At 43.4% G+C, this 23327-nt stretch overlaps 1 long non-coding RNA gene across 5 annotated transcripts in view; it reads right to left on the bottom strand.

Annotated features, from left to right (window-relative positions):
* Window positions 1-280: 280 nt before the first annotated feature.
* The window catches only part of LOC128351616 (uncharacterized), a 27700-nt gene continuing 4653 nt past the window's right edge, over window positions 281-23327 (bottom strand). For 3 of the 5 annotated variants that reach the window (XR_008319915.1, XR_008319913.1, XR_008319916.1), the window contains exons 3-5: window positions 9243-9424; window positions 1495-1644; window positions 281-1150 (exon numbers count right to left, since the gene is read on the bottom strand). This is a non-coding gene — a long non-coding RNA (uncharacterized LOC128351616). Of the gene's footprint in view, window positions 1151-1494; window positions 7846-9242; window positions 9425-23327 lie in introns of those variants that run through there. The other 2 variants (XR_008319914.1, XR_008319912.1) reach the window with 2 other exon arrangements.

The following is a 23327-nucleotide window of genomic DNA, read 5'->3' as shown; positions in this document are numbered from 1 at the left end:
TAACCACCTGATAGTTTGCTAACTCACATAATAGCCCTGCTCAGAAAAGAAGTTATGAAGGGAGAATTTAACATTTGAAAGGGATTGATGCAAAGCTTAATCAAATTTAACACCCCACAGAACCTGAAACGATATTAAACCCTCCAGCATGTCACTGATGCAAATGGGGACATGACTATGAATGGGGGGGGGGTTGAGGGGGGCATGGCCTAGCAACCTGGGAATTGTGGTGTACAGTTCTGGCTACAATTGTGTAACAAATGGAAAGCAAGTAATAAAGTGCATGTAGAGCACTTTATTCCAGATTATCAAAACAGATGAACCAAGCCCAGGAACACTGGGTGAATATTGTTGCTGGTTAGAGCTGAAATGTTGTTAGTAATACTGATAGAATGTTCTGCTCTCGGCTCAGTTAGATTGATGTTGTTATTCTTTTATACTCAATAAAGCCCACTGAATCCTTTAGGATTGGTATGATCTCCTTTCTTCCTTGCGTCCAGATCCTACATGGTCACTATATAAAAGAACTTGGTCACTTGGTTACACTGTGAGACAGGCCTAATTTTGTATGCTAGCTAATGAGCATATTTAGTATATAAATCAGGCCTGGACCATAACAGTAGCTTTTACACTGGTTCTGGATTTGAATGACACAGTTGTTTGATAACAGAGGTCAGTTTCCTCCCTGGCACCAAGTGCTCTTCCATGCTTCACTTCATTCAGCCTTGCTTCTATAGGAAACCAGGGTTCCAAAGTGAGCAGGGGAAGGGGAGGCTGCTTGGCAACATTATTTTGTTCTATGGCATTTTGACATTTCTAAATATGTAACATAACGAGTTATACATAAGAACAGTAGTACAATAATGTAGATATTAGCTGAAATATTAGTAAGAGGTGGATGGAAGGAAAGAAGGAAGGCTATGAAAGTCACTGAGAAAAACATTTCACAAGAATCTTATACACACACACACACACACACACACACACACACACACACACACACACCCCGCATGTGAGAGTCCATCCTACTCCAGGGTGCCTGTTTGCTGCCACCACTCAGATCTATATGACTGAATCTCAGATCCTTCTTCTCCCTCTGTAGTAGAGTGGGGAAGGGGCTCTCTTTTGGTGGTGTGGGAGAGGAAATAACCTAAGATGTTAAAGAGAGCAAGATTTTATAGTTCAATAGATGGTTTAATTAGCATAGCAATAGATGGTTCAATTAGGTTACAAATTCAAGTACTACTGAAGCGTATTGGTTTCAAATTCAAAAAGTACAGAAATGTAGTGATTACACAACATTTACACAGATTAAAAAGATGTTGATGATAGACTCTCTCCAGACTGGGGTTCAGGTACCTTGCTTCCGAGTTACAACACTGCCTCCCACCTTGGGTCTGCTGTGGTTATTCCCTAAACATTTTCGGGCTTCTCACACCAGCTAAATCCACCTTGTTCAGAAACCTTAACTCCACAAGCCTACAAACAACGTACCTTTCCCTTCTCCTTACTCAGACCAACAGTGCTCAACTTCCTTTAGCAGTCTCTTCTCCCTGTCTGCCTTCCCCAGCATTCCAAAGGCAGGGTTCCCTGGTCCCTCCTGCAGCGATCTCTCTCGTCCTGCTGCCAGTCATCCTGCATAGACTTAGAACCACTGTTTATGCCATGTTTTATACATATGCCATGTTTTATACATATGCATATACATATATATGCAATTAATATATAACACTTACCATCATACAGCAGCACTGTCATTCTATGCAAACTGTGGATGAGCAATTGAGTCCTGTGTATTCTACATCTGGAAAGAGGTTCATTTGCAAAGCCAACAGTACTGCCTCCAACCCTCTAATATAACATCATCATACAAAAATTAATTAATGGAAGTCTAAAAGGCATTTCACACAATGATAAATAGGGTCGGAGTCCTACCTTCATTTGGGAGCTGTGCACGATCCCATTTTCTGCTCTTGTGTGAGTGAAAAAATAAACTCAGAGGTACTGATTCCTCCTATCTCACCAAAAAGTACAGCTGCAAGGTAGGCCAGAGCCCTCCTACTCAGCAGCCGCTTAAGACTATCACCGTCAGCACTTCCAGCCTTGTTTTTTACTCACAGACTAGCAGAAAATGGGACCATGCACAGCTCCCAAACTAGGGTAGGCTGTTTCTCCTACCCTGTGTATCACAGTATAAATCAGCTTTGAATGTTTATTTCAGTGAAACTGTAAACAGAATATTTTGTGAGCAGTCTGATCTTATGGATAGACATTAGCTGCAGGTGATGAATTAGTGCTGAAAGCTCAGATAGTGAGTGAGCAAAGCCAGTCCTGCTGCTCCAAAGGGACAAGTTGATTGCTGATACCTGGACCCTCCTGTCCAGTCATATAAACCATTTTGTCAAAACAGGGTACTGTGCTGTAAAGCAAACTGAGAGAATAAGGTGCTGGATGAATCTAATTTTAATGTTTGTGAGCACAAGATAGGAGAATCTCAGAGTATTTTCCACAAGATGCGTTTATTAGTTGTAGCATGTGTGAATGCATTGATCTGTTGTTAAATACATGCAAGGGAGAATCAGTGGGACTGTGTAATCAGAATACATGAATTATTGAACCAAATGCATCTAAAAAGACTTTTAGATGCTACTGTTTTTTGGACCTTACAGAGACAGAAGGGCTAAGGTAACCTACAGTTATATAAAAATAACTGTAAAATAAAATAAAAGCCAGTTTACGTTCATATGTAAGGACCTTTACCATGGTCATAGAAAGGAATGATATTAAAATAAATAATAAAACATGAAGATTTGCAGAAAATCCTTGGTTGTGCCAAGTTACCCCTCAAAACTGAGGAGCGCCAAGAGAAAAGCACTGAGGCAAACCCATTCCAACTGTGGCCTGCCAAACTCTGGTTGCAGGAGAGGAGAGCCCCTCCCTGCTGCTTGGCCACCAAGGCCGATCCCAGCAAGCTCCATGGCCAGACTGTGGGCAAAGCACCAGCCTGCCGGCAGAGCAGCCTCGATTGACCACAATCTCGAAGGGGGCGTGCCAAGTGTGATCATACATTTTCAGAGTGCTCCGTCCGCCCTCAGCAGGAAGAGTGCCAAAAGATATGATAGGGTAACACCTCTCCTGCAGACGCGGCACTGGCTACCCATTCGCTTCCAAATTCAATTCAAAGTCCTGGTTCTTACCTTCAAAGCCTTGCGGGGCTTGGCGCCTGTTTACCTACAGAATCACCTCTCCTATCCAGTTACATCCCATCCTGTTAGATCATTTCAGGGGATATGTATATGAGCGAAGGCAAAGGATCTTGGGGGATCTTCGGTAATGTCCCACCATGACCTAGGATGCCGTTGTGAGGGATCACCCTGTCAAAGCAGTCCATGCCAACCAAATCAAACTCCTGCTCTGCTAGCAGCTTGTTGCCAGTGGGGTCGCCTTCATGAGAAGGCCAATCTACTGGGGAGGACCATGGGGTGTGAGGCCTAGGTCTCCCTCCAGACTGTGCTCATGTGCTGAGCTAATCCCTCAAAGGGGACCCGGCTTGTATGGGCCCCCCAAATCTCTATGGTAAAAAAAACACACACAGAATAACAACAACAAAACCTGCTAAGCAAAGAGGTGGTAGTTATCAAGACAGGGAAAGCAGTCACCAGGGTACCCATCCCTGTGGCTTTCCTCCACCCAGCAACCCAGTTTGATATAGAGCCTCAATAAGCTGGCACTCTTGTAAGAGAGCGCTCTGTGGGAGAAGAGGATGTTTTGTTGCCACACATTATTCAAGATTTTGCTTGGCAAGTCTCTTTCCTCCCTTCTGATGGTTTTTCTAATGAGTTGTGAGGGGGTGTCCCCTGGCACTCTCTTGAGCGAGCGTGGTCCACCCTGGATCAGCATACTCCTTCTTCACAGCTGCTGTCTCTCCTTTGACTGGAGCAGTGCTGACCCTGGTGACTGGCTCTGCTCATGAATAACCCTAGGGACTGCAAACACCAAGAGGGGAAGGGGTTGGGGGCTCCTCCACCTTTATGTGAAAAAACCAGAATGTGGCTGCTCAAGAACCCGTGCTTGGGCCTGACTTTAAAAAATCTTTTAAATTTAAAAAAAACAATTCCTGCTTGGGGCTGGCCAATCCCAGCAACACCCCCTGCCAAATGTCCCCCTCCCAGCACTGTGATGGGGTGCCCTGCTTATGTTGCCACTTGGAGTTTTTGTGCTTGTGAAATACATTGTTGCCACATCCTTCTCAGGGAGCAATGCACTTAGTACCCATCCTGTCATCCCGTCCCCTTTCCTTCCTTCCTGCAGAGAATGAGAGCCAGGGACAGAGTGGGAAGAGGGAATGCCCTTATGTGACCATGCTGCTTGAGAGGCCAGCAAGTCTGGGATGGGGCGTGGCAGTGTCCCTTTTGCCAGGCAACTCCATAGCATAGGTGACAGGATGGGTGGGCTGGTGCTTGAAGAGGCAGTCAGCAAGAAGAGCCACAGGAATGGAGCGGATGTGATCCTGGGTTTCAAAATTGGCACAAAGCCACAGTTATGGTGACATATAGGATTGGACATAACACTTCAGCGGCCAAACTGGAGGTCCCGGCAGCAAACCTTTGTGCAAACCAAAGGTTCAATTTGGAGTTTGGTGGGACAAACCACAGGACCTTTCCCCTAACTTTGGTTTTGTGTTACATCTGAATTCAGCCGGAATGTCTATAATTATTTCACTTACTTAGAAGTTGAAAAAACAGCAGGTGAGGAAAGTGGGATGTTGGGGAAAGGTACAGAAAAGTGATGAGGAAGTACTATAATGGGTTTTTTAGACTGTCTGTGTGAATGGTTTCATGTGGGAGTGAAATCTGAATTGGATGTGAGTGTTGTCTATGTTGTGTGTGAGTGGTATGAATGTGCATGTGCCACAGTAAACATAACAGAAACATAATCATCATCATTAAATAAAAGGCAGAGCTTTTCTTTCTGGAAGGGACAACACAGAGAGACATGCCAGCCCCCTCTTTCTTTCCATGCTGATAGCTCATTGCACACAAGTTGGCCACTGCATGGGCCTGCACCACATGCAGTAGCAGGTCCTGTGGCTATCCTATCAGATCAAAACACAACTGCAGTGTGTTTTGTGTGGTATGCCGATGTCATGGGGTATGACGATATCAAGTGTAGTTTGGCTCCTTCTATGCCTGACCCAGATGTGGGCTTTGTCAGCATGCCTCCCCCAAACTGATGAGTGCTGGTGGTATTGCTATGCATGCTGAGGCAGTGGCCCTATTCGGCTACAGGACAGCATCCTTCCAGTGGTAGTTTCTGGTCTCTACCTTATGTTGCTTTAAGACTGAGAGCTTCTATGGGACAGGGAACCATCTTTATTTATTCTCATTTTTCTATATAACCACTTTGAGAATTTATGTTAAAAAGTGTATATAAGTAGCAGTAGCAGCTCTGTGTCTCTTAGAGGCTTTTTTTCTCCAGTTCTTCTTTACCACTCCTATCTTGTGCTGAACTGGTATAAGAACCTGGTATAGGACGACATTAGGCTAGCATTGTCGAAAGCATAGGCAAGAAGCTGGCCAAAGCAAAGTACAGGATTTCCTGGTAGCATCCTGATTCAGACTAGCTTTATTTATTTATGCTATGCTTCGAAGGAGAACATTTCCAAATCTAACTATAGAGCATGTGCTGCAAATCAACTAAGGGAACAAGTAAAAATTGTAGGCTGAGAGTCTGTTTTGGAAGTATGTGAAATACCTGAGTGTTTGCTGCTCAGTTGCAGATCCAGAAGCCCAGAGGGATTTGTTTACTGGCATTTACTCTGATTAGCTCACTGAGAGTACAAGAGTGAACAGCCATAAAATGTTAGATGCTGCCAACCACTCCTGCCTATCTCCAGTGAAAGGTATCAGTGAATTGTAACAGCTGCTGCTTGCACATGAGTGGGTGCATCGTGTCACATAATACTATCACAGGAATGCAGTACCCTTAAATAGGGAGTGACAAATTTATAGCAGCAAGGAGCAATCTCTCTCACAGCATAAAGGCATGTCCATCACCTGGTCCAATTAAACAAATAAACATACCAGTTTGATTCACTTGCTCTCAAATAAATGTAAAGCATAACTACAAGTCAGTAGATAAACTCACTTCTGTTTGAGGTGCTTACTTACAGAAAATTCACAAAGAGAATTGTTGTGTTTTTTTTACTCTATCCTGTCCAGGTGTATTCTGTGCCACTAGAAGTTGTGCTGTTCTGGGAGCAAGTGGGTTATTATGTGTAGGCATGATGAAGGAGATGTATTCTCTGCAGACGAGTACAGAGGATATACAGCTAGTACATGTGTAAAGGTCACGCTGAGAGTGTATCTGTAACATGGGTGGAGCGCATTCCAGCACACTCTCAGGGTGTCCATATAGCACATGCAGAGGCTGTCCATCGGAATTGCCCCTCGACGTGCACTCCAACTGCCTATTTAAATATGCTTGTGTTTGTGCAACAGTTGTGCAACTGCAGCACACCTCATTTATTCCAATAGGAATCTTCATGTTCTGTACAATTAAGCCATCTTCTTGCACTAGCGCAACAGTGCAGTTTTCCAGATGGAGAGGTTTATTGTGGGAGCAAGTGTGATGTAGATTGATAAATAACAGTGGGAGTCATCATGGGACATCCACACCTATAGCTTCTCTTGCTACATTTCTTCTCCTTTATTTGTCCACACAGGAGCCTTTTCATGAGGAAACACTGCAAGTTTTATTCCCCTTGCTTTTCTTTACCCTGCCTATCACTATCTACTGCCTAAAATTTGAAAGGGTACCTCCCCCCCACCCCGATTTCCTACCAATTCCCCTACCTGGGAGTGATGGCTCCACTGGCATGACCCTCATTTCCACACCAGGGCACATTTCTGCAATCCTCTTTCCTGTAACATGCCGTTTGCTTCCAGTCACCTAACTAGGTGGGTCTAGAAGACCTTCAAGTGAAGGTTGGAAATGGCAGGCATAGAATTGCTGCTGCAGCACCCTTTCTGGGGTTGTTTTGATTTGAAAATAAAAATGCTAATATTATAATGCCCTTATACAAATCTATGGTGCAGCCACATTTGGAGTACTGCATACAGTTCTGGTCACCGTATCTTAAGAAGGACATTGTAGAACTGGGAAAAATGCATTATCCATGAGGAAAAAGTAGGCTTTAGGAAAGGCAGATGTACCATCGACCAGATATACAATATGTCTTACATCATTTAATCTCAAAATATACTCAGGGTCCAAGTGTGTGTGTGTGTGTGTGTGTGTGTGTGTGTGTGTGTGTGTATACACACATACATACACACAGCCTTTATTGATTTTTCTGCGGTATTTGACCTTGTGGATAGGGATCGGTTGTGGCTTAAATTAGCTACAACCAACATTGGTAAAAGACTTCTATGACTCATTCAGGGGATATATCGAGACAATACAATATGAGTTAGAATGGGGTTTCAAGGTACTTTGACAGAACCAATGCAGATTACTAGAGGAGTAAAACAGGGCTGTATATTGGCCCCTTTCTTTTTAATATATAAGTAAACAGCATAGTTAAAAGTATGACATCCCCTGCTTTGTTCTCACTCTCAGTTAAAACCCGAAAAGTAGAAGCCTTGTTGTATGCCGATGACTTAATTTTATTTCTTGAAATAGACTAGGTTTAAAGAGAATGTTGACTAAGTTTGGGAGTTTCTGTAAAGAGGAAAAACTTTCAGTAAATTATTCCAAATCTAAGGTCATGGTCTTTAGGGGGGGAAACCACAACGCTTCAAGTGGCTACTGGGGTGTTTGCCTCTTCTCTTCTGCCCTCCTTGGCTGCCATCTGCTTCCCCCAGGACTGCTTGTGAAGAGGCTTTGCAGGACTGGGGTTGTAAGGGTGAGTGGGCAGTTTTTTTTTCCTGGTTCCACCTGCTGAGCTTACTGCTCAGCCTATAAGCTTCTCCACAAGCAGTCCTGGGGGAAGCAGATGGCAACCAAGGAGGGCAGAAGAGAAGAGGCAAACACCCCAGTCTCTCACCCTGGGGGAGATGGAATCCTCTTCTCCTCTTCTCCAGCAGGTTGCCCTCTTGTGGGCCTTTCCCCTTTCTACCCTGGAGGCCCCTTCCCAATATCTTAGGGGCAAGTGGGGTGGTAGACAATGGGCCACCAGTTGCCGACTGGGCCCAATCATCCTTGGAGCCATGGCTGGAATCAGTGGTAGTTCTCCTGGAGCACCTGGGCCCTGACATTTGTGCAAGGGTGCCAGCGTGGTGTAGTGGTTAGAGTGCTGGACTAGGACCGGGGAGACCTGAGTTCAAATCCCCATTCAGCCATGATACTAGCTGGGTGACTCTGGGCCAGTCACTTCTCTCAGCCTAGCCTACTTCACAGGGTTGTTGTGAAAGAGAAACTCAAGTATGTAGTACTCTGGGCTCCTTGGAGGAAGAGCAGGATATAAATGTAATAAAATAATAATGATGATGATGATGATGGTGAAGATGAAGATGATGATGTGCTGAAACCAGCCCTGGGTTTTCTCTTCACTGGAGACTGGTTCTGCCATAGAACTGCCCTACACAAGTTATGACCCATCAAGCCAATATATGAGTCTTGTATGGCAACCCAGTGGGGTTTTTTAAACCTTCAGGTATTTGACAGAATTTTCAGAAATGATGGGAGTGGGGCTGACAAATACTTGCCAGCCCACAATATGCAGCCAGTGGACTAAGCTTAGGCTGGTGTGTCATACATTTTGCAGGCACACCAGATAGCATTTCATAAAGCCACAAGCAGAGAGAGACAGCATTTGCATATATATGCCTCTTCTAACATTCCATGTTAGTCATTTTGCCTAAGCATATGTGTACCTCTGATTATCAGCAGCAACATAGATAAGAGAAATCCTTAGTGAGGTGTAACTGTAACAGATAACTGAAATCTTGCTATTGAAATATTACAGGACTGGATCAAGGATCAATTGCCTTTCATTGATAAGTTATTCTTGTAATAGAATTTCTGCTGGAGTGAACTAATCCCAAGCATTAGACTCTAATGTCTGTTTTCTTGGAGCTTTGTTACTCTGGAATCTTAAAATGAAAGGGTGTTGTGTCATTTTCTTCCCGCCACCCCAGATAATGGTTAAAATGATGAAAAAATATGCACAGGGGACTCCAGCATAAGATGGTCGTGGCAAAAGTGTCATCCCCTGTTGGCTGTTGCAAAGAGATACATACCTGGGGGATACTATTGGTATCATCTTGCTTGAACTGAGCCCGAATCCAGATTTCATCAGAAAATGAAATAATTTGGTGTGGTGTCAACTGCATTTCTCGCAGGCAATGTCTACTTCATTATCACTGAGGAACTTCTGGCAGCGCAATAAGCTTCCATAATCCTTGCCTACACTGCAGTTGAGCTGGAAATAAAGAGAAAGCTTTTCAATGTTTACTGCAGTGTTTATAGAACTATTTTTTAAAAAATACAACTGTGAAATAGACAGGTTCATCCATTCAAGCTTGAGTGATGGTTACAGGTGAAACGATAGGGCTAGCTCAAATCCAGAATATATATTTAGACAATTAATAAAAACTAACTGCCTAATACTTTAAGATGAAGACTGCTGGAAATCAGCTCTCTGTCCAAAACAAAGTTTTAGTCACACTGAATGAATATGGAATGTACATTGCACATAGAAACATGCCATGGAAAATCTTTAGGACTGGAGGGCAAATCTATGGACCTGGATTGGAATTGAAAAGGGGGTTCATGGTGTGATTAAGGCCTGTGTATTGATTTGTTCCCTGGAAACGGTATGTTTTCTCCCCAAAAATCACTGGTTGGCATCTTGATTAATGAAATACCAATGGGAGAAGCAGCAGTGCTTCTCAAACGTTCAAGCTGACTCAGCTTGACTGCTGGCTGTGTTGGGGACAAATTTCAATGACCTCCCCATCCCAAAGAAGTGCACTGTGTCACCTGAAAGTATGTTCCTGAGGGTCACACATAGGCAAAGTAGGCACTTGTCTATGGCAGCAAATATTGTGGGGCATTTTGAGGGGCGGTAAATTGTCTGAGATTGTCTCCAGGAAACCACGGAGAATGATATCTGTATGTGTCAAAGGAGCCACGTGTGAGCCTTTCTTATCGCTAGGGAAATTGAGACCGAACTTTCTGCATTGTCCCCCTCGGCTGTAAGAGTCTGCATCTCCTTTCCGGTCTCCTTTCCAGTCAATGATAGTAGACTTTAGTTGACACTCAACTAAAGTCTACTGTCATTGGGCAGAAAGGAGACCAGAAAGAAGATGCGGACTGTTGAGTAGTTTGTGGCCGCACACAAAAAAATTCTGTTAGAAATCTATTTCTATGCTAGTGTCAGTGCAGAAATGAGTGCAGGCAGAAAGAGACTCAGTGGTAATCAGTATAGCAAATTAAGAAAGGTAAGGAAGGCAAAGGAAGAAAATGTAAAAAAAACACCTCCCAGGATTAATGCATTTTTCACAGTTTCCCAGGATTAATGCATTTTTCACTGTTTCCCACATCAGCAGCAAATCGGCAGGGGAAAGTTCAGTTGACACTATTTCTGAATCTTGTGGTGGCAGCATAAATTCTGGTGGCAAAGAGAGTGTGAAGAAGTTTGAGGTGTGGGAACTGGTGACAAATGATATTATTACTAAAGATGTGGAAATCAGTCATGGTGAAGAAGACATGGACAGTGATCCCACAAAATGGCAGATAATAAATTAAAGTACATGTGATTTCATGGCATTGAACGGTTTCAATCAGATTAAAAATGTGGACTTTACTAAGTCAAAGAGACACTATGGTGATGGCACTAACAAAACCCTCACTTTATATATGTTTGAATGGACCCTTGTTAACATAGAGAAAATGCCCAGAACATGGTTAGTATACAGGTGAAACTCAAAAAATTAGAATATCGTGCAAAAGTTCATTAATTTCAGTAATGCAAATTAAAAGGTGAAACTGATATATGAGATAGACGCATTACATGCAAAGCGAGATAAGTCAAGCCTTCATTTGTTATAATTGTGATGATCATGGCGTACAGCTCATGAGAACCCCAAATCCACAATCCCAGAAAATTAGAATATTGTGAAAAGGTTCAACAGTCTAGGCTCCAGGTGTCCCACTCCAATCAGCTAATCAATCCATAACACCTGCAAAGGGTTCCTGAGCCTTTAAATGGTCTCTCAGTCTGGTTCATTAGGAATCACAATCATGGGAAAGACTGCTGACTTGACAGTTGTGCAGAAAACCATCATTGACACCCTCCATAAGGAGGGAAAGCCTCAAAAGGTAATTGCAAAAGAAGTTGGATGTTCAAAGCACATTAATAGAAAGTTATGTAGAAGGGAAAAGTGTGGAAGAAAAAGGTGCACAAGCAGCAGGGATGACCGCAGCCTGGAGAGGATTGTCAGGAAAAGGCCATTCAAAAGTGTTGGGGACTTTCACAAGGAGTGGACTGAGGCTGGAGTTAGTGCATCAAGAGCCACCACACACAGACGGATCCTGGACATGGGCTTCAAATGTCGTATTCCTCTTGTCAAGCCGCTCCTGAACAACAAACAACGTCAGAAGCGTTTTACCTAGGCTCAAGAAAAAAAGAACTGGTCTGTTGCTCAGTGGTCCAAAGTCCTCTTTTCTGATGAGAGCAACTTTTGCATCTCATTTGGAAACCAAGGACCCAGAGTCTGGAGGAAGAATGGAGAGGCACACAATGCAAGATGCTTGAAGTCCAGTGTGAAGTTTCCACAGTCTGTGTTGATTTGGGGAGCCATGTCATCTGCTGGTGTTGGTCCACTGTGCTTCATTAAGTCCAGGGTCAACGCAGCCATCTATCAGGAGATTTTGGAGCACTTCATGCTTCCTTCTGCAGACGAGCTGTATGGGGATGCTGACTTCATTTTCCAGCAGGACTTGGCACCTGCCCACACTGCCAAAAGTACCAAAACCTGGTTCAATGACCATGGGATTACTGTGCTTGATTGGCCAGCAAACTCGCCTGACCTGACCCCATAGAGAATCTATGGGGCATTGCCAAGAGAAGGATGAGAGACATGAGACCAAACAATGCAGAAGAGCTGAAGGCCGCTATTGAAGCATCCTGGTCTTCCATAACACCTCAGCAGTGCCACAGGCTGATAGCATCCATGCCATGCCGCATTGAGGCAGTAATTGCTGCAAAAGGGGCCCAAACCAAGTACTGAATACATATTCATGCTTATACTTTTCAGAGGTCCGATATTGTTCTATTTACAATCCTTGTTTTATTGGTTCCATGTAATATTCTAATTTTCTGGGATTGTGGATTTGGGGTTCATGAGCTGTACGCCATGATCATCACAATTATAACAAATTAAGGCTTGACTTATCTCGCTTTGCATGTAATGCGTCTATCTCATATATCAGTTTCACCTTTTAATTTGCGTTACTGAAATTAATGAACTTTTGCACGATATTCTAATTTTTCAAGTTTCACCTGTATTCTGAGAGTTTGAGATGGGTGTTTTTTGGTTTTTGCCTTCTCTTTTAGAGTGATACGGCAGCATGTACCCAGTTTTCTGAAGGAGGTTTTAACGACTGGAAGAACACATCTATTAAGTTAAAAGAGCACAAAAATTCTGCAAATCACAAAACGTGTTAATCTTCTAAAATCCAAAGCACATATTGCTGGCCAGATAGAAAGAAAGTTAATAGAGCAAGTAGAAGAGGAAACAAATTATTGGAGAAAAGTACTTCAGCACGTTGTTGTAGTAGTAAAAACATTCGCTTTGAGAGGTTTACCCTTCCGGGGTCACGAAGAGAATTTTGGTTCCAGATACAATGGAAATTATATTATGATGCTAGAGGTTATTGCTGAATTTGATACTTTTCTCGCAGATCACATAGAGAGGTTTGGTAACCCAGGAAGAGGAAACATTTCCTCTTCCATTATTTGTCTTCACTGGTTGCCGAGCAATTTTTTCAAATAGCCATTGCAGTTGAAACTGCAATAGTGAGAGAAATAAAAAGAGCAATGTCTTTTTTCAATAATCATGGACTCTTCACCTGACATATCACATGTAGATCAACTCGGATTATAATTAGATATGTCCAAGAGAATGGTTCTACTGTGGAACGATTTGTAACTTTTCTTCCCTAGAAATGTGTGCTGCAGTCTGTAATGTTCTGGCAAGCCGTGATTTGGATATTCCTAACTGTTGTTGCCAATCTTTGACAATGCCAGCATCATGCCTTGTATGTAGTTTGGGCTACAGGCACGCATTAAGAAGCAGAATCCTTATGCGGAATACATTCCTTGTTCTGTCTATTCCCTGAATCTTGTGGGTAAAAACATTGCAGCTAACTGCGATGAAGTATTTTTCCCTCACGTTTGTTCCCTTGAGACCAAGGTGGCGGATCTGGAGAAGCTCAGAGAGACATAGAGTAATGTGGACGAGACCTTCAGGGACGTGATAGAGGCATCTCACTTCAGGGCTGATAGCTCTGCTGCTGTCAGGGCGAATGAAGGTCTCGGGGAAGGAGGACATGAGTCTGAGGAAGAGGGAAACCCTCCTTTAGAAGGGACCCCTTCTGTGGATGATGAGCCCATATCCTCTTGCACAGGGGATACTCTTCCAGGGGTGGGGGCCTCCTTGTAGTGGGTGATTCTATCATTAGAGATATAGAGAGATGGGTTTGTGACCTGTGTGTTGACCGCACGGTGACTTGCCTGCCTGGTGCGAAGGTTGTGGACATCACACAGTGTCTAGATAGGCTGTTAGGCAGTGCTGGGGAGGAGACAGCTGTCGTGGTGCACATCAGCACCAACAATGTGGGGAAATATAGTCGGGAGGTCCTGGAAGCCAAATTTAGGCTGATAGGCAGTGTTTTGAAGTCCAGGACCCCCAAGGTAGCATTCTCAGAACTGTTACTTGTTCCACATGCAGGAACAGTGAGACAGACAGAGCTGAAGGGTTTCAATGTGTGGATGAGACGTTGGTGCCGGGAGGAGAGGTTTAGATTTGTTAGGCACTGGGACACATTTTGGGGCAAGCAAGGCCCCAAACAAAAGGGACGGGCTGCACTTGAACCAAGATTGAACCAGACTGTTGGCTCTTAAAATCAAAAAGGTTGCAGAGCAGCTTTTAAAATGACACCTGGGGAAGCTGGACAGTATCTGGTTCAGCAAATGCCATCCCTTAAAGTGCGAGGGTGCAGAGGATTCAAATAAAACAGAAGGGGACAGAGCAGAACCACATAAAGATCAGACAGAAGGCTGAACCAGCTGATCAAAGAGTCAAAAGAAAGATGGCAGACACCAGGTAAGAGATTCAGCATATAGGTGCTTATATGCCAATGCTAGATGCCTCCGAGCCAAGATGGGCAAGCTGGAGTGCTTGGCTGCTAACACAGATATAGATATAGTGGGCATAACAGAAATATGGTGGAACTGTGAGAACCAATGGGACACTGTTATCCATGGATAAACTCTATAGAAAGGACAGGGAGTGGCACCTTGGAGGTAGAGTAGCACTGTATATTAAAGAAGGGAAGAGATAACACTAGAACCAGGGGTCATCCCATGAAACTCATTGCCAGGAAATTGAGGACCAACACAGGGAGGTATTTTTTTCATACAATACACAATCAACTTGTGGAATTCTCTGCCACTAGATGTGGTGACAGCCAACAATCTGGATGGCTTTAAGAGGGGCTTAGATAATTTCATGGAGGAGAGGTCTATCAATGGCTACTAGTTGGAGGGCCACCTCCAGTCTCAAAGGCAGGATGCCTCTGAGTACCAGTTGCAGGGGCAACTGGTACTCAGAGGGCACGCCCTCAACTCCTGCTGTAGGCTTCCAGTGGCATCTGGTGGGCCACTGTGTGAAACAGGATGCTGGACTAGATAGGCCTTGGGCCCGATGCAGCAGGGCTGTTCTTATGTTCTTATGTAACTTTACGATTTTTTTAAGTTCATCAACCAATAGATGAGAAATCCTTCAAAATTTGAAACTTGTTGAGACAGATGCGCATAGAACTACTTTAAGAGCCTCTCAGGTACAAGGTGGTCAGCTCAGGATGAGGCATGACAAACACTGAGGAGATGTTTCCATGCAATCAAATCTATAGAGTAAGACTGCCCCAAAATCTGTAACTCACACTGAAGCTTGAGAGCTCTGTAAGAAACTCAGTTTGCTGGAGACAGTATTTATGGCTGAATTTTGGAGATTTATTCTAGAGATACTCAAAGCCACTAACAAGAAACTTCAAAGTGTTGATACTGAATTTTTGCAAGTCATCAAACTTTATGATTCCCCCATATTGCTGTGTGAAAACATGCAAGAACAATTTGAGTTCTATGAAGAGAAAGAAGTTCAGATATCCACTGTCAAGGGTTTCAAAGGTGATCTTGCAATGAAACAGAAGGGTTGGGTGAGTGAGAAATCTACAGAATGATGAATTAGAGGAAGAGGAAGGTGAAGTGTTGTCCACAGGAAGGGACAGTTTTTGCATCAACACTTTTCTCATACTCCTAGATAATATATTAAATGAACTGAAAAAGAGAAGAGAAGCGTATGTTCAAAATAATGAAAAGATTAGAGCTATTACTCAAATAACAGAATTGCCATCCATATCCCTCAGAGGAGCAGGATAATATTTGCATTCAAAGTATCCTGAAGACTTAGAAGAAACATTGGCTGAGGAAATGCGTCACCTGAAAGCCCACCTTATAAAATTAGGGGCGGGGGTGTGTGTGAACTTATTCCTCTTGAGCTTTGTCAATGGCTGTGAAAAGAGTTGCATATCACTTACAGACATCAATATTACCCTCTGTATGTTTGTGTGCACTCCCACAGCCAACTGCATTGCAGAATGAGCCTTCTTTTGGCTAAAAAGAGTGAAGAACTATTTGCATTCAAACATGTTGCAAGATTGGTTCAACACGCTGGCCATAATCTCCATGGAATTGGACGTTTTGAATTTCGTGGACTACAGCAGCATAATCGAGGGCTTTGCATGTTGAAAGGCAAGGTGCAAAGCTTTCTGAAACAAGTTCAGCAACTGAGGCAGAGGTAAATCTCTAGTTACTTATTTATGAATAATGAGTGAGCTTATCTCATTTGACAGTAAATGAAGCTATTCTCACAATGGGAGAAAACCAGGCTAAGGGAGTGCAGCCTGGTTTCCCCCCATTGTGAGAAACACCGGGCTTGCGAGCTCACCCGGTGCTTCCCTGGTGACTAGCCCACCTACCAACCCCTCTCCTTAAACAAGGTTAACAGAGCAAGCGCTCCATTAACCTTGTTTTGTTGATCATGTGCATCCGGAGCACGCCTCCTGGCCTTGGGGGTCTCTCCGGGATGCCCCGTGCACTCGCATGGGCCATTCTGGGACCTCCAGGGGCCAGGCGGCCTCCGATCCCCGCCGCCCTGCTCTGGAGGGAAAGAAAAGGAAATAGATGCTTTCAGGCAGCAAACGCTGCCTGAAAAGGATAGGGAAACACTCACTTGGGGCTCTTAGCAGCCCGGGTGTGGAGAGTTAGCTTGGATCTCTTCCGGAGCCTGAGCCACGCCCCCCTGGGGGCTTCAGCAGCCCCTACCATTGGAGGCCCGGGTTCTTTGAACCTGTTCACACAATAGTAGCTACACGCGTGGTTGCAGTTATTGCTACACAAGAAGGAAAGGTTCACATACTTTGCCACACAAAGATGCTTGTTGTTGAATCTTTCTGTTGGGTGAACATTCTTTTGCCTTACTTATTCATTGGGGTTGCTTTTCTCTCTTATCAGGGTTTAGCTAGGATCTAATCATGTTCTGAATAAGAACTATACTGACATACAGACCAACCTACGGGGTTCACAAACTTTTTCTCAGCCCTGTAGATACAAAACAGAAAAATAAGTTGTATGCAGTCAGCCTGTTACCCAAGGAGCTGGTTGTCTGTGCTACTGAAGTACTTGCCTATGATTTATTGGTTAGGAAGGACACATCTTTAGGAGGTTTTTATTGTTAAATTATTATATAGTGTTTCTTATTATGTCTGCTACGCTCTCCCAGAAGAAAGGTAGTTTTGAATTAGATTTCTCAGTAGTGAAAGAACTGAAGCAGCTTGTTGAATCTCAACTTAATACATTAAAACAAATATAGACAGACTTCAATAAACTATGAACAAGATAAAAGATTGGAAAGATTAAACAGTTGTCTTATATTAAAAGAAAGCTCAGTAAGCAGACAGGATTTGGGTGGCGTGGTTAGGGGTGTGCAGAACCGGCCTGGTTCAGACCCAAACTGGACCGGACGCCCCAAAAAGAGTCCGAGTTGAGCCGAACCAGTTTGGAAGCATGTTTGTAAAGGGGAATCTGGTGTGGATGCCTCCTTACAAGCAGGGTGGGGGACCTTAAAACAACCCTAATAGTGGTGGCAAGAGGGCACTTGTACTCAAAGAGTTGGGGCCGGTGTGGCTCCTCTGAATTCTCTGGACTGGGCCTGATGCTCCAGCACGGCCCGATTCTGGCCTCCGCGGAGGCTAGAATTGAGCCGGAGGTGCGGCCAGCCTGAAGAATTCGGAGGAGCTGCGCCACCACTAACTCCAAATACAGGTATCCTCTTGTCACCTCTATTAGAATATTTTAAAGATAGGCAGGGTCCCCACCCCTTTGCTTGTAAAGAGGAATCCTCACTAGATTTCCCTTTACAAGCATGCACCCTCAAACAGCTGATCCGGTGCAGTACTGGTTCATCCTGGTTCAACACTCAGGCCGAATTAAGGGCCAGATCGACTTGAATCAGCTTGCGGGCTAGCAGGCCACTTGGAGGCCTCCCCCTTTTGCTTGTAAAGAGGAATCCACATCAGAGACCCCTTTATGAGCATACCCCCTCACACCGCCAAACCAGTTCAGAAGTGGTTCAGCACGGTTCAACACTCAAGCCAAACCAGGGGCCAGTTTAACTCGAACCAAAGGAATCAGTTCATGCACACACCTGGGGTGATATGTTTGGGGGCTGTTCTCCAACCCTAGACAGAACTAAAGAGTGAGATGGAGAATTCTAGGATTAGTAGTTCTCTTGCTCCTAGTACAAACTGTTTATCATTCAAAGAGCTGTAACACACCTCAACAAAATCAACCTGAAATATCAGATTTTTAAAATTAATGTATTTTTGGAAGCTGAGTAATACTGATTCAGTCAGAAACATCTAGGAGAGTTCAAGGCTCTCAAGGTTTTACAAAGACCTTGACATGTGCCAAGGTTTTACAAAGACACATGCACACCTACTGGAACTGCATTTGGATCCTTTACCTCTTTCTAAGCATATAATGCAGCACACAGAAGGCAATACATTAGAGAAAGACTATTTCCATCTTGACTTACTCTCTCCCTGTTCCATTTCCCGTTTCCCACCAGCAGTGAGGTAGAACAGCCAACAGCTGTGTTTAGTTTCCCCTTTGAGGAATATCAACAGAGCAAAATAAACAAACGCTATTTGTTAGCTGCCCCATAACAAATTGTTCTCCAGGCAGCGCACAACACCACAATATTTAAAAATATCCAATAAAAACACATAACACAACAAATTACAGCACTTAAAAAAATACAATACTTCATTGTTGAATTACAGCACTTAAAAAAAAATACAATACTTAATTGTTGAATACAAACAGTGGCTCAAAAATTATTATCCAACCTATTGTTTATGAACATGTATTTTTTTTTAAAGGCTGATAAATTCATGCATCCCCAAAGGTCAGCTTGTAAAAAGTTATTGAACCTGCTATTTACTCTTAAAACAATAACAACCAAAAATGGTCACTAGCTGAAACAAAGAATTGGGAAAATGTGGATGAACTAAATCTAAGAGGTAAAGTTCCTTACAGAGGGAAGAGGATTAGGATTTCTATCTAGTTATTAACTGGGGAAAGTGTGTAACTAATGCCATTAGCATTTGCTAAAAGAGGAAGAAGCTTTGCAGAGCCACTACCAGGAATTAGAAGCTCAAAAGCTTGGAAAGGACAATCCAGTCCCACTGCAATGCGACAGCCTTCAGAAGCTACCATAGCACATGCCAAGAAGCCAGTGTACCAGAGCCCATGGGAATTACAAAGATAGCAGTGAAATGAAGATAGCAAAAGCATCATCTCAGAGTAGGGCATCGCCTACAGTCTAGCCATCTGTGCATTTTTTCCTTTAATGGAAGTAACCACCTGCACCTGCTGCACATGCAATTCCATCTCCACATTTCCTATGCTGTGTTATACTAGAAGCTAAGCACCAGAGTGCTATACTAGCACTCAATTTCTGCAAGCGTAGCCTGCTAATACTCCTGGAAAGCACACAAGCAGACCACTAAGCAACAATTTTCGGCCATTTTGAGCAGTTCGGGAACCTAACTCCCCGATTCCCATAGATCTAATGCCGTACTCAGATACATTTAATACACAGACCTACATAAAATGAGTGCATATTGTATTAAAAAGAAAAGCCATAAAAATGGACTTGAATAACTATATGCCCACTAAAGTCAGTTTCAAAAGGAACAGAACCTAGAAATGCAGTGTTGTAATTGTGTGTGTATAACATTAATATTAAATATTGACAAGTTTAATATTTATCATTTAAAATAGTTAAGTACATCTTTTTTACAGGGATGGCATGATTTTATTATCAAAATAAGGAGACAGTAGGTTTGTGCCCATCTTTTAAGTACTTAGCAGGAATAACCAAGCAGAAACAGTTAGGAACATAGGAAGCTGCCATATACAGAATCAGATCGCTGGTCCATCTAGCTCTGTATTGTCTACACAGACTGGCAGCAGCTTCTCCAAGGTTGCAGGCATGAGTCTCTCTTAGCCCCCCTATCATGGAGATGCCAAGGAGGGAACTTGGAACCTTCTGCATGCAAATACAGTATGTAATTGATCTTCCCAGAGTGATCCCATCCCCTAAGGGAAATATCTTACAGTGCTCACACTTGTAGTCTCCCATTCATATGCAACCAAGGCAGATCATGCTTAGCAGAGGGAACCAGTCATGCTTGCTACCACAAGTTGAAAGAATAACTGGCAGCATGCTTCAGCCATTTTAAGAATTCTTCCTAACAGGTCAGGAACAAGAACCTTCCTATTTTTGTTTGCTGCATTCAGTAGATTTTGTATATCTTTCTCCAAAATCCTCAACCTCTACTAGATACATAAATTTTTATAAAGCTTAAACATAGTTTTCTAATCACAGACCTAGCCTAATGAACTCTATCACTTTCTTCTCATTTGTCCAACACCACAGCACCCAGCCCATCTGAATACAAGTTCACTAGAGGAAAAAAGGAGAGGACCATACTAATTCAGTAATGAGAAGGGGTGGGAAAGTAGAGTTACTCTCAGTCCTTGTTGAAGATAAATCTGACCAAAAGTGGCTCATGGCCTCTCTCAATACTTTTAATTCTATCCTTTACATATGGGTGAAGTTTTTAATGCCTTTGATTTCCCCAGCTGGTGTGTCTGTCAGAACTCTTGCCTCCTCCAACTTTTAGTAATTGTTTGGAACAAACCATTCTATCCACTGACTGTTTTGCAAGTATGCAGCAGGTGCAATGCTATACAGAGTTTCTGCAGAACTCCAGCACGAATAAGTGGACCCAGTATTAACCACTCATTCCCCTGCTGTGATGCAATAATTTTGCACAGCATAATCTAAGCAGTTTACTGCCAGATCCTGTCCAGAGATAGCACATCCATATCAGTTGAAATCAGTAGGTTTCATCACTCTTCACACTGTATAGAACTGAGTTGCAAATATTCACATTACTGGGAAGCAAGGCTAATTGAACACATTACATTTTGAATGAGGCCTGTAGGGACGGGCCTTCTCTGATGCTGCCCCGAGACTCTGGAATGCACTTCCTGGAGGCTTTACAGACAGGGCTGTAACCCCGAATCTCCTCCAGAAGAGAGTGTGTGCGTTCACACACCAGTCAAACTTACCCCGAAGTCAATTCGAGAGCCTTAGAAGCACTCCACACACAAATCGGGCTTTGTCTTTGAATTTTAGCTTATCTCAATGTAGTTCCAGGTTTTTAAAATGCTGGTTTTTAGCTACTTTTTCTGAAAACGCAAATTGGGAGAGGCACTGACGTAGAATCATTAACATGATAAGAAGGAAACCTTGTTTAATAATGCAGATCTAGGCTTTAGAAATCTATCTCTCCCCTCCCCCCATGCAATTGGCTAGAAGCAGAGGCGTAACTAGGGAAATCGGCGCCCGGGGCAAACACTGAAATGGCGCCACCCCACCGCGCCCCCCCCCACATACTACATTATACTTAGGTTTTTCCTCACAAGCGCCCGCCGCCACTGCCAAGCCAGGCCACTGACTGGCCGCCAAGCGCCAGCAAAGCAATGTGGGGGGGGCGCAGGCAGCGTGGAAGGGACCGCTCGTGGGGAAGGGGGCACCGACGCGCTCCCTTGACTGCTGCAGCACTGCTGCACTGAGCAGGAAACATTTGTATTAACAAATTTTTTTAAAAAAATTGGTCATGGCGGCGCCCCCCACGTGACCAGAAAAGATGGCGCCCGGGGCACGTGCCCCCCCTGCCCCCCCTATAGTTACGCCTCTGGCTAGAAGGAAAGCACGGAGGCATGCGATGTGAACCTGCACCAAAAAAAATCCCAAGAGCAGGCGGGAGGGGCTGCTTCCCTCAATGCCGCGAGTGTAATTCGAAGTGGCTTTGCTCAACATTTACCCCGCAGCATGAAGCCATGTGTGAATAACTCCCTGCTGAAATAAGAGCCTCCCCTCATCTCTGAGAACTTTAACAAAGTCTCTTGTTTTCACCCAAGCTTTTTAACTGGACTGTCGTTTTAAATTGTTTTAAGGTTTTTATTTTTAATCTGTTTTATGTTGTTGTAAACCATGCAGAGATAGAAGTTTGAGGTGATATACAAATTTGAAAAATAAATAAATAAATTTTACCCTCAAGTAAATCTATTTAGGAATGTGCTGTGAGTTACTGAGGAGTAAGTCTCATAGAATTCAGAGGGGGAGGTATTTCTGAGTAAATAGAATTGGGCTATAGAGTTGCCATCATTATGCATACTTAATTTTTTACCTGTAACTTTTAATTTGAAACTGTAACTTTTAAATGTGTTCTTAGCCTGATCTTTTAACTTTTTAAATTAATTTTTATTATAAAGGTAAACGGTAAAGTGTGCCATCAAGCTGATTTAGACTCCTGGAGGCCAAAGAACCCTGTGGTTTTCTTTTGGTAGAATACAGGAGGGGTTTACCATTGCCTCCTCCCATGCAGTTTGAGATGATGCCTTTCAGCATCTTCCAATATCGCTGCTGCCCGATATAGTACCAGCAGGGATTCAAACCGGTAACCTTCTGCTTGTTAATCAAGCATTTCCTCACTGAGCCATGAGGTTATTGTACTATATTGTATTTATTTGATTAATGTTGTGAGCCACCCCTGAGCAGTAGTGACTGAAGAGATGGGGTATAAATATTTTAAATATATAAACAAAATAAACTAGGAGTGGACACATCAGAGGATACTCTTCCTTCTGCCCTCCAAGGCTGGAAGGGTAAAAGCTTCATCCCCACAAATTCTCCCCTTTGGAGACGGTAGGAAGAGCTGTCACTGTGTCTACCAGTAAGGGTTGGGTGCATGGAAGCTATATGTATCATTGGGCAGGTGGGAAACCCAACATACAGGCATGAATCTGAGAGTTAGCAGGATTTTTCCTCCCCACCCGTCCCAAAAATATTTCCCACTCCCCTATCCACCAGACTGGAACTTTACAGCAATGCATCAAACAATTCAGTAATGGTGTAGTGGTTAGAGTGCTGGACTAGGACCGGGGAGACCTGCATTCAAATCCCCATTCAGCCATGATACTTGCTGGGTGACTCTGCTGGACCAGTCATTTTTCTCTCAGCCTAACCTACTTCACAGGGTTGTTGTGAGGAGAAACTTAAGTATGTAGTACGCTGCTCTGGGCTCCTTGGAGGAAGAGCGGGATATAAAATGTAATAAATAATAAATAAAATAAATAAATAATAAATAATAATAGTATATTATGGTCCTATAGCTGGAATTAACCATTTTAAAGGCTGCAGTTGTTTAAAGAAGCCTCATTCACTCACTCTTCTACCCCAGAACAAGTTGCAGAAGACAGTGAAGCCAGGTAGATAGGAGACTCATTAAATACTGAATTAACTAAATTCATTACTCATTATGAAAGTGATTCCCAGACAATTTAGGACTGACAAAAGGAAGCACTTCTCACACAATGCACAGTTAACCTATGAAATTATCTG

This window comes from Hemicordylus capensis, chromosome 3 (genome assembly GCF_027244095.1).
Source record: "Hemicordylus capensis ecotype Gifberg chromosome 3, rHemCap1.1.pri, whole genome shotgun sequence".
NCBI classification, from domain to species: Eukaryota; Metazoa; Chordata; class Lepidosauria; order Squamata; family Cordylidae; genus Hemicordylus; species Hemicordylus capensis.
This window is presented reverse-complemented; position numbering and strand designations above follow the sequence as displayed.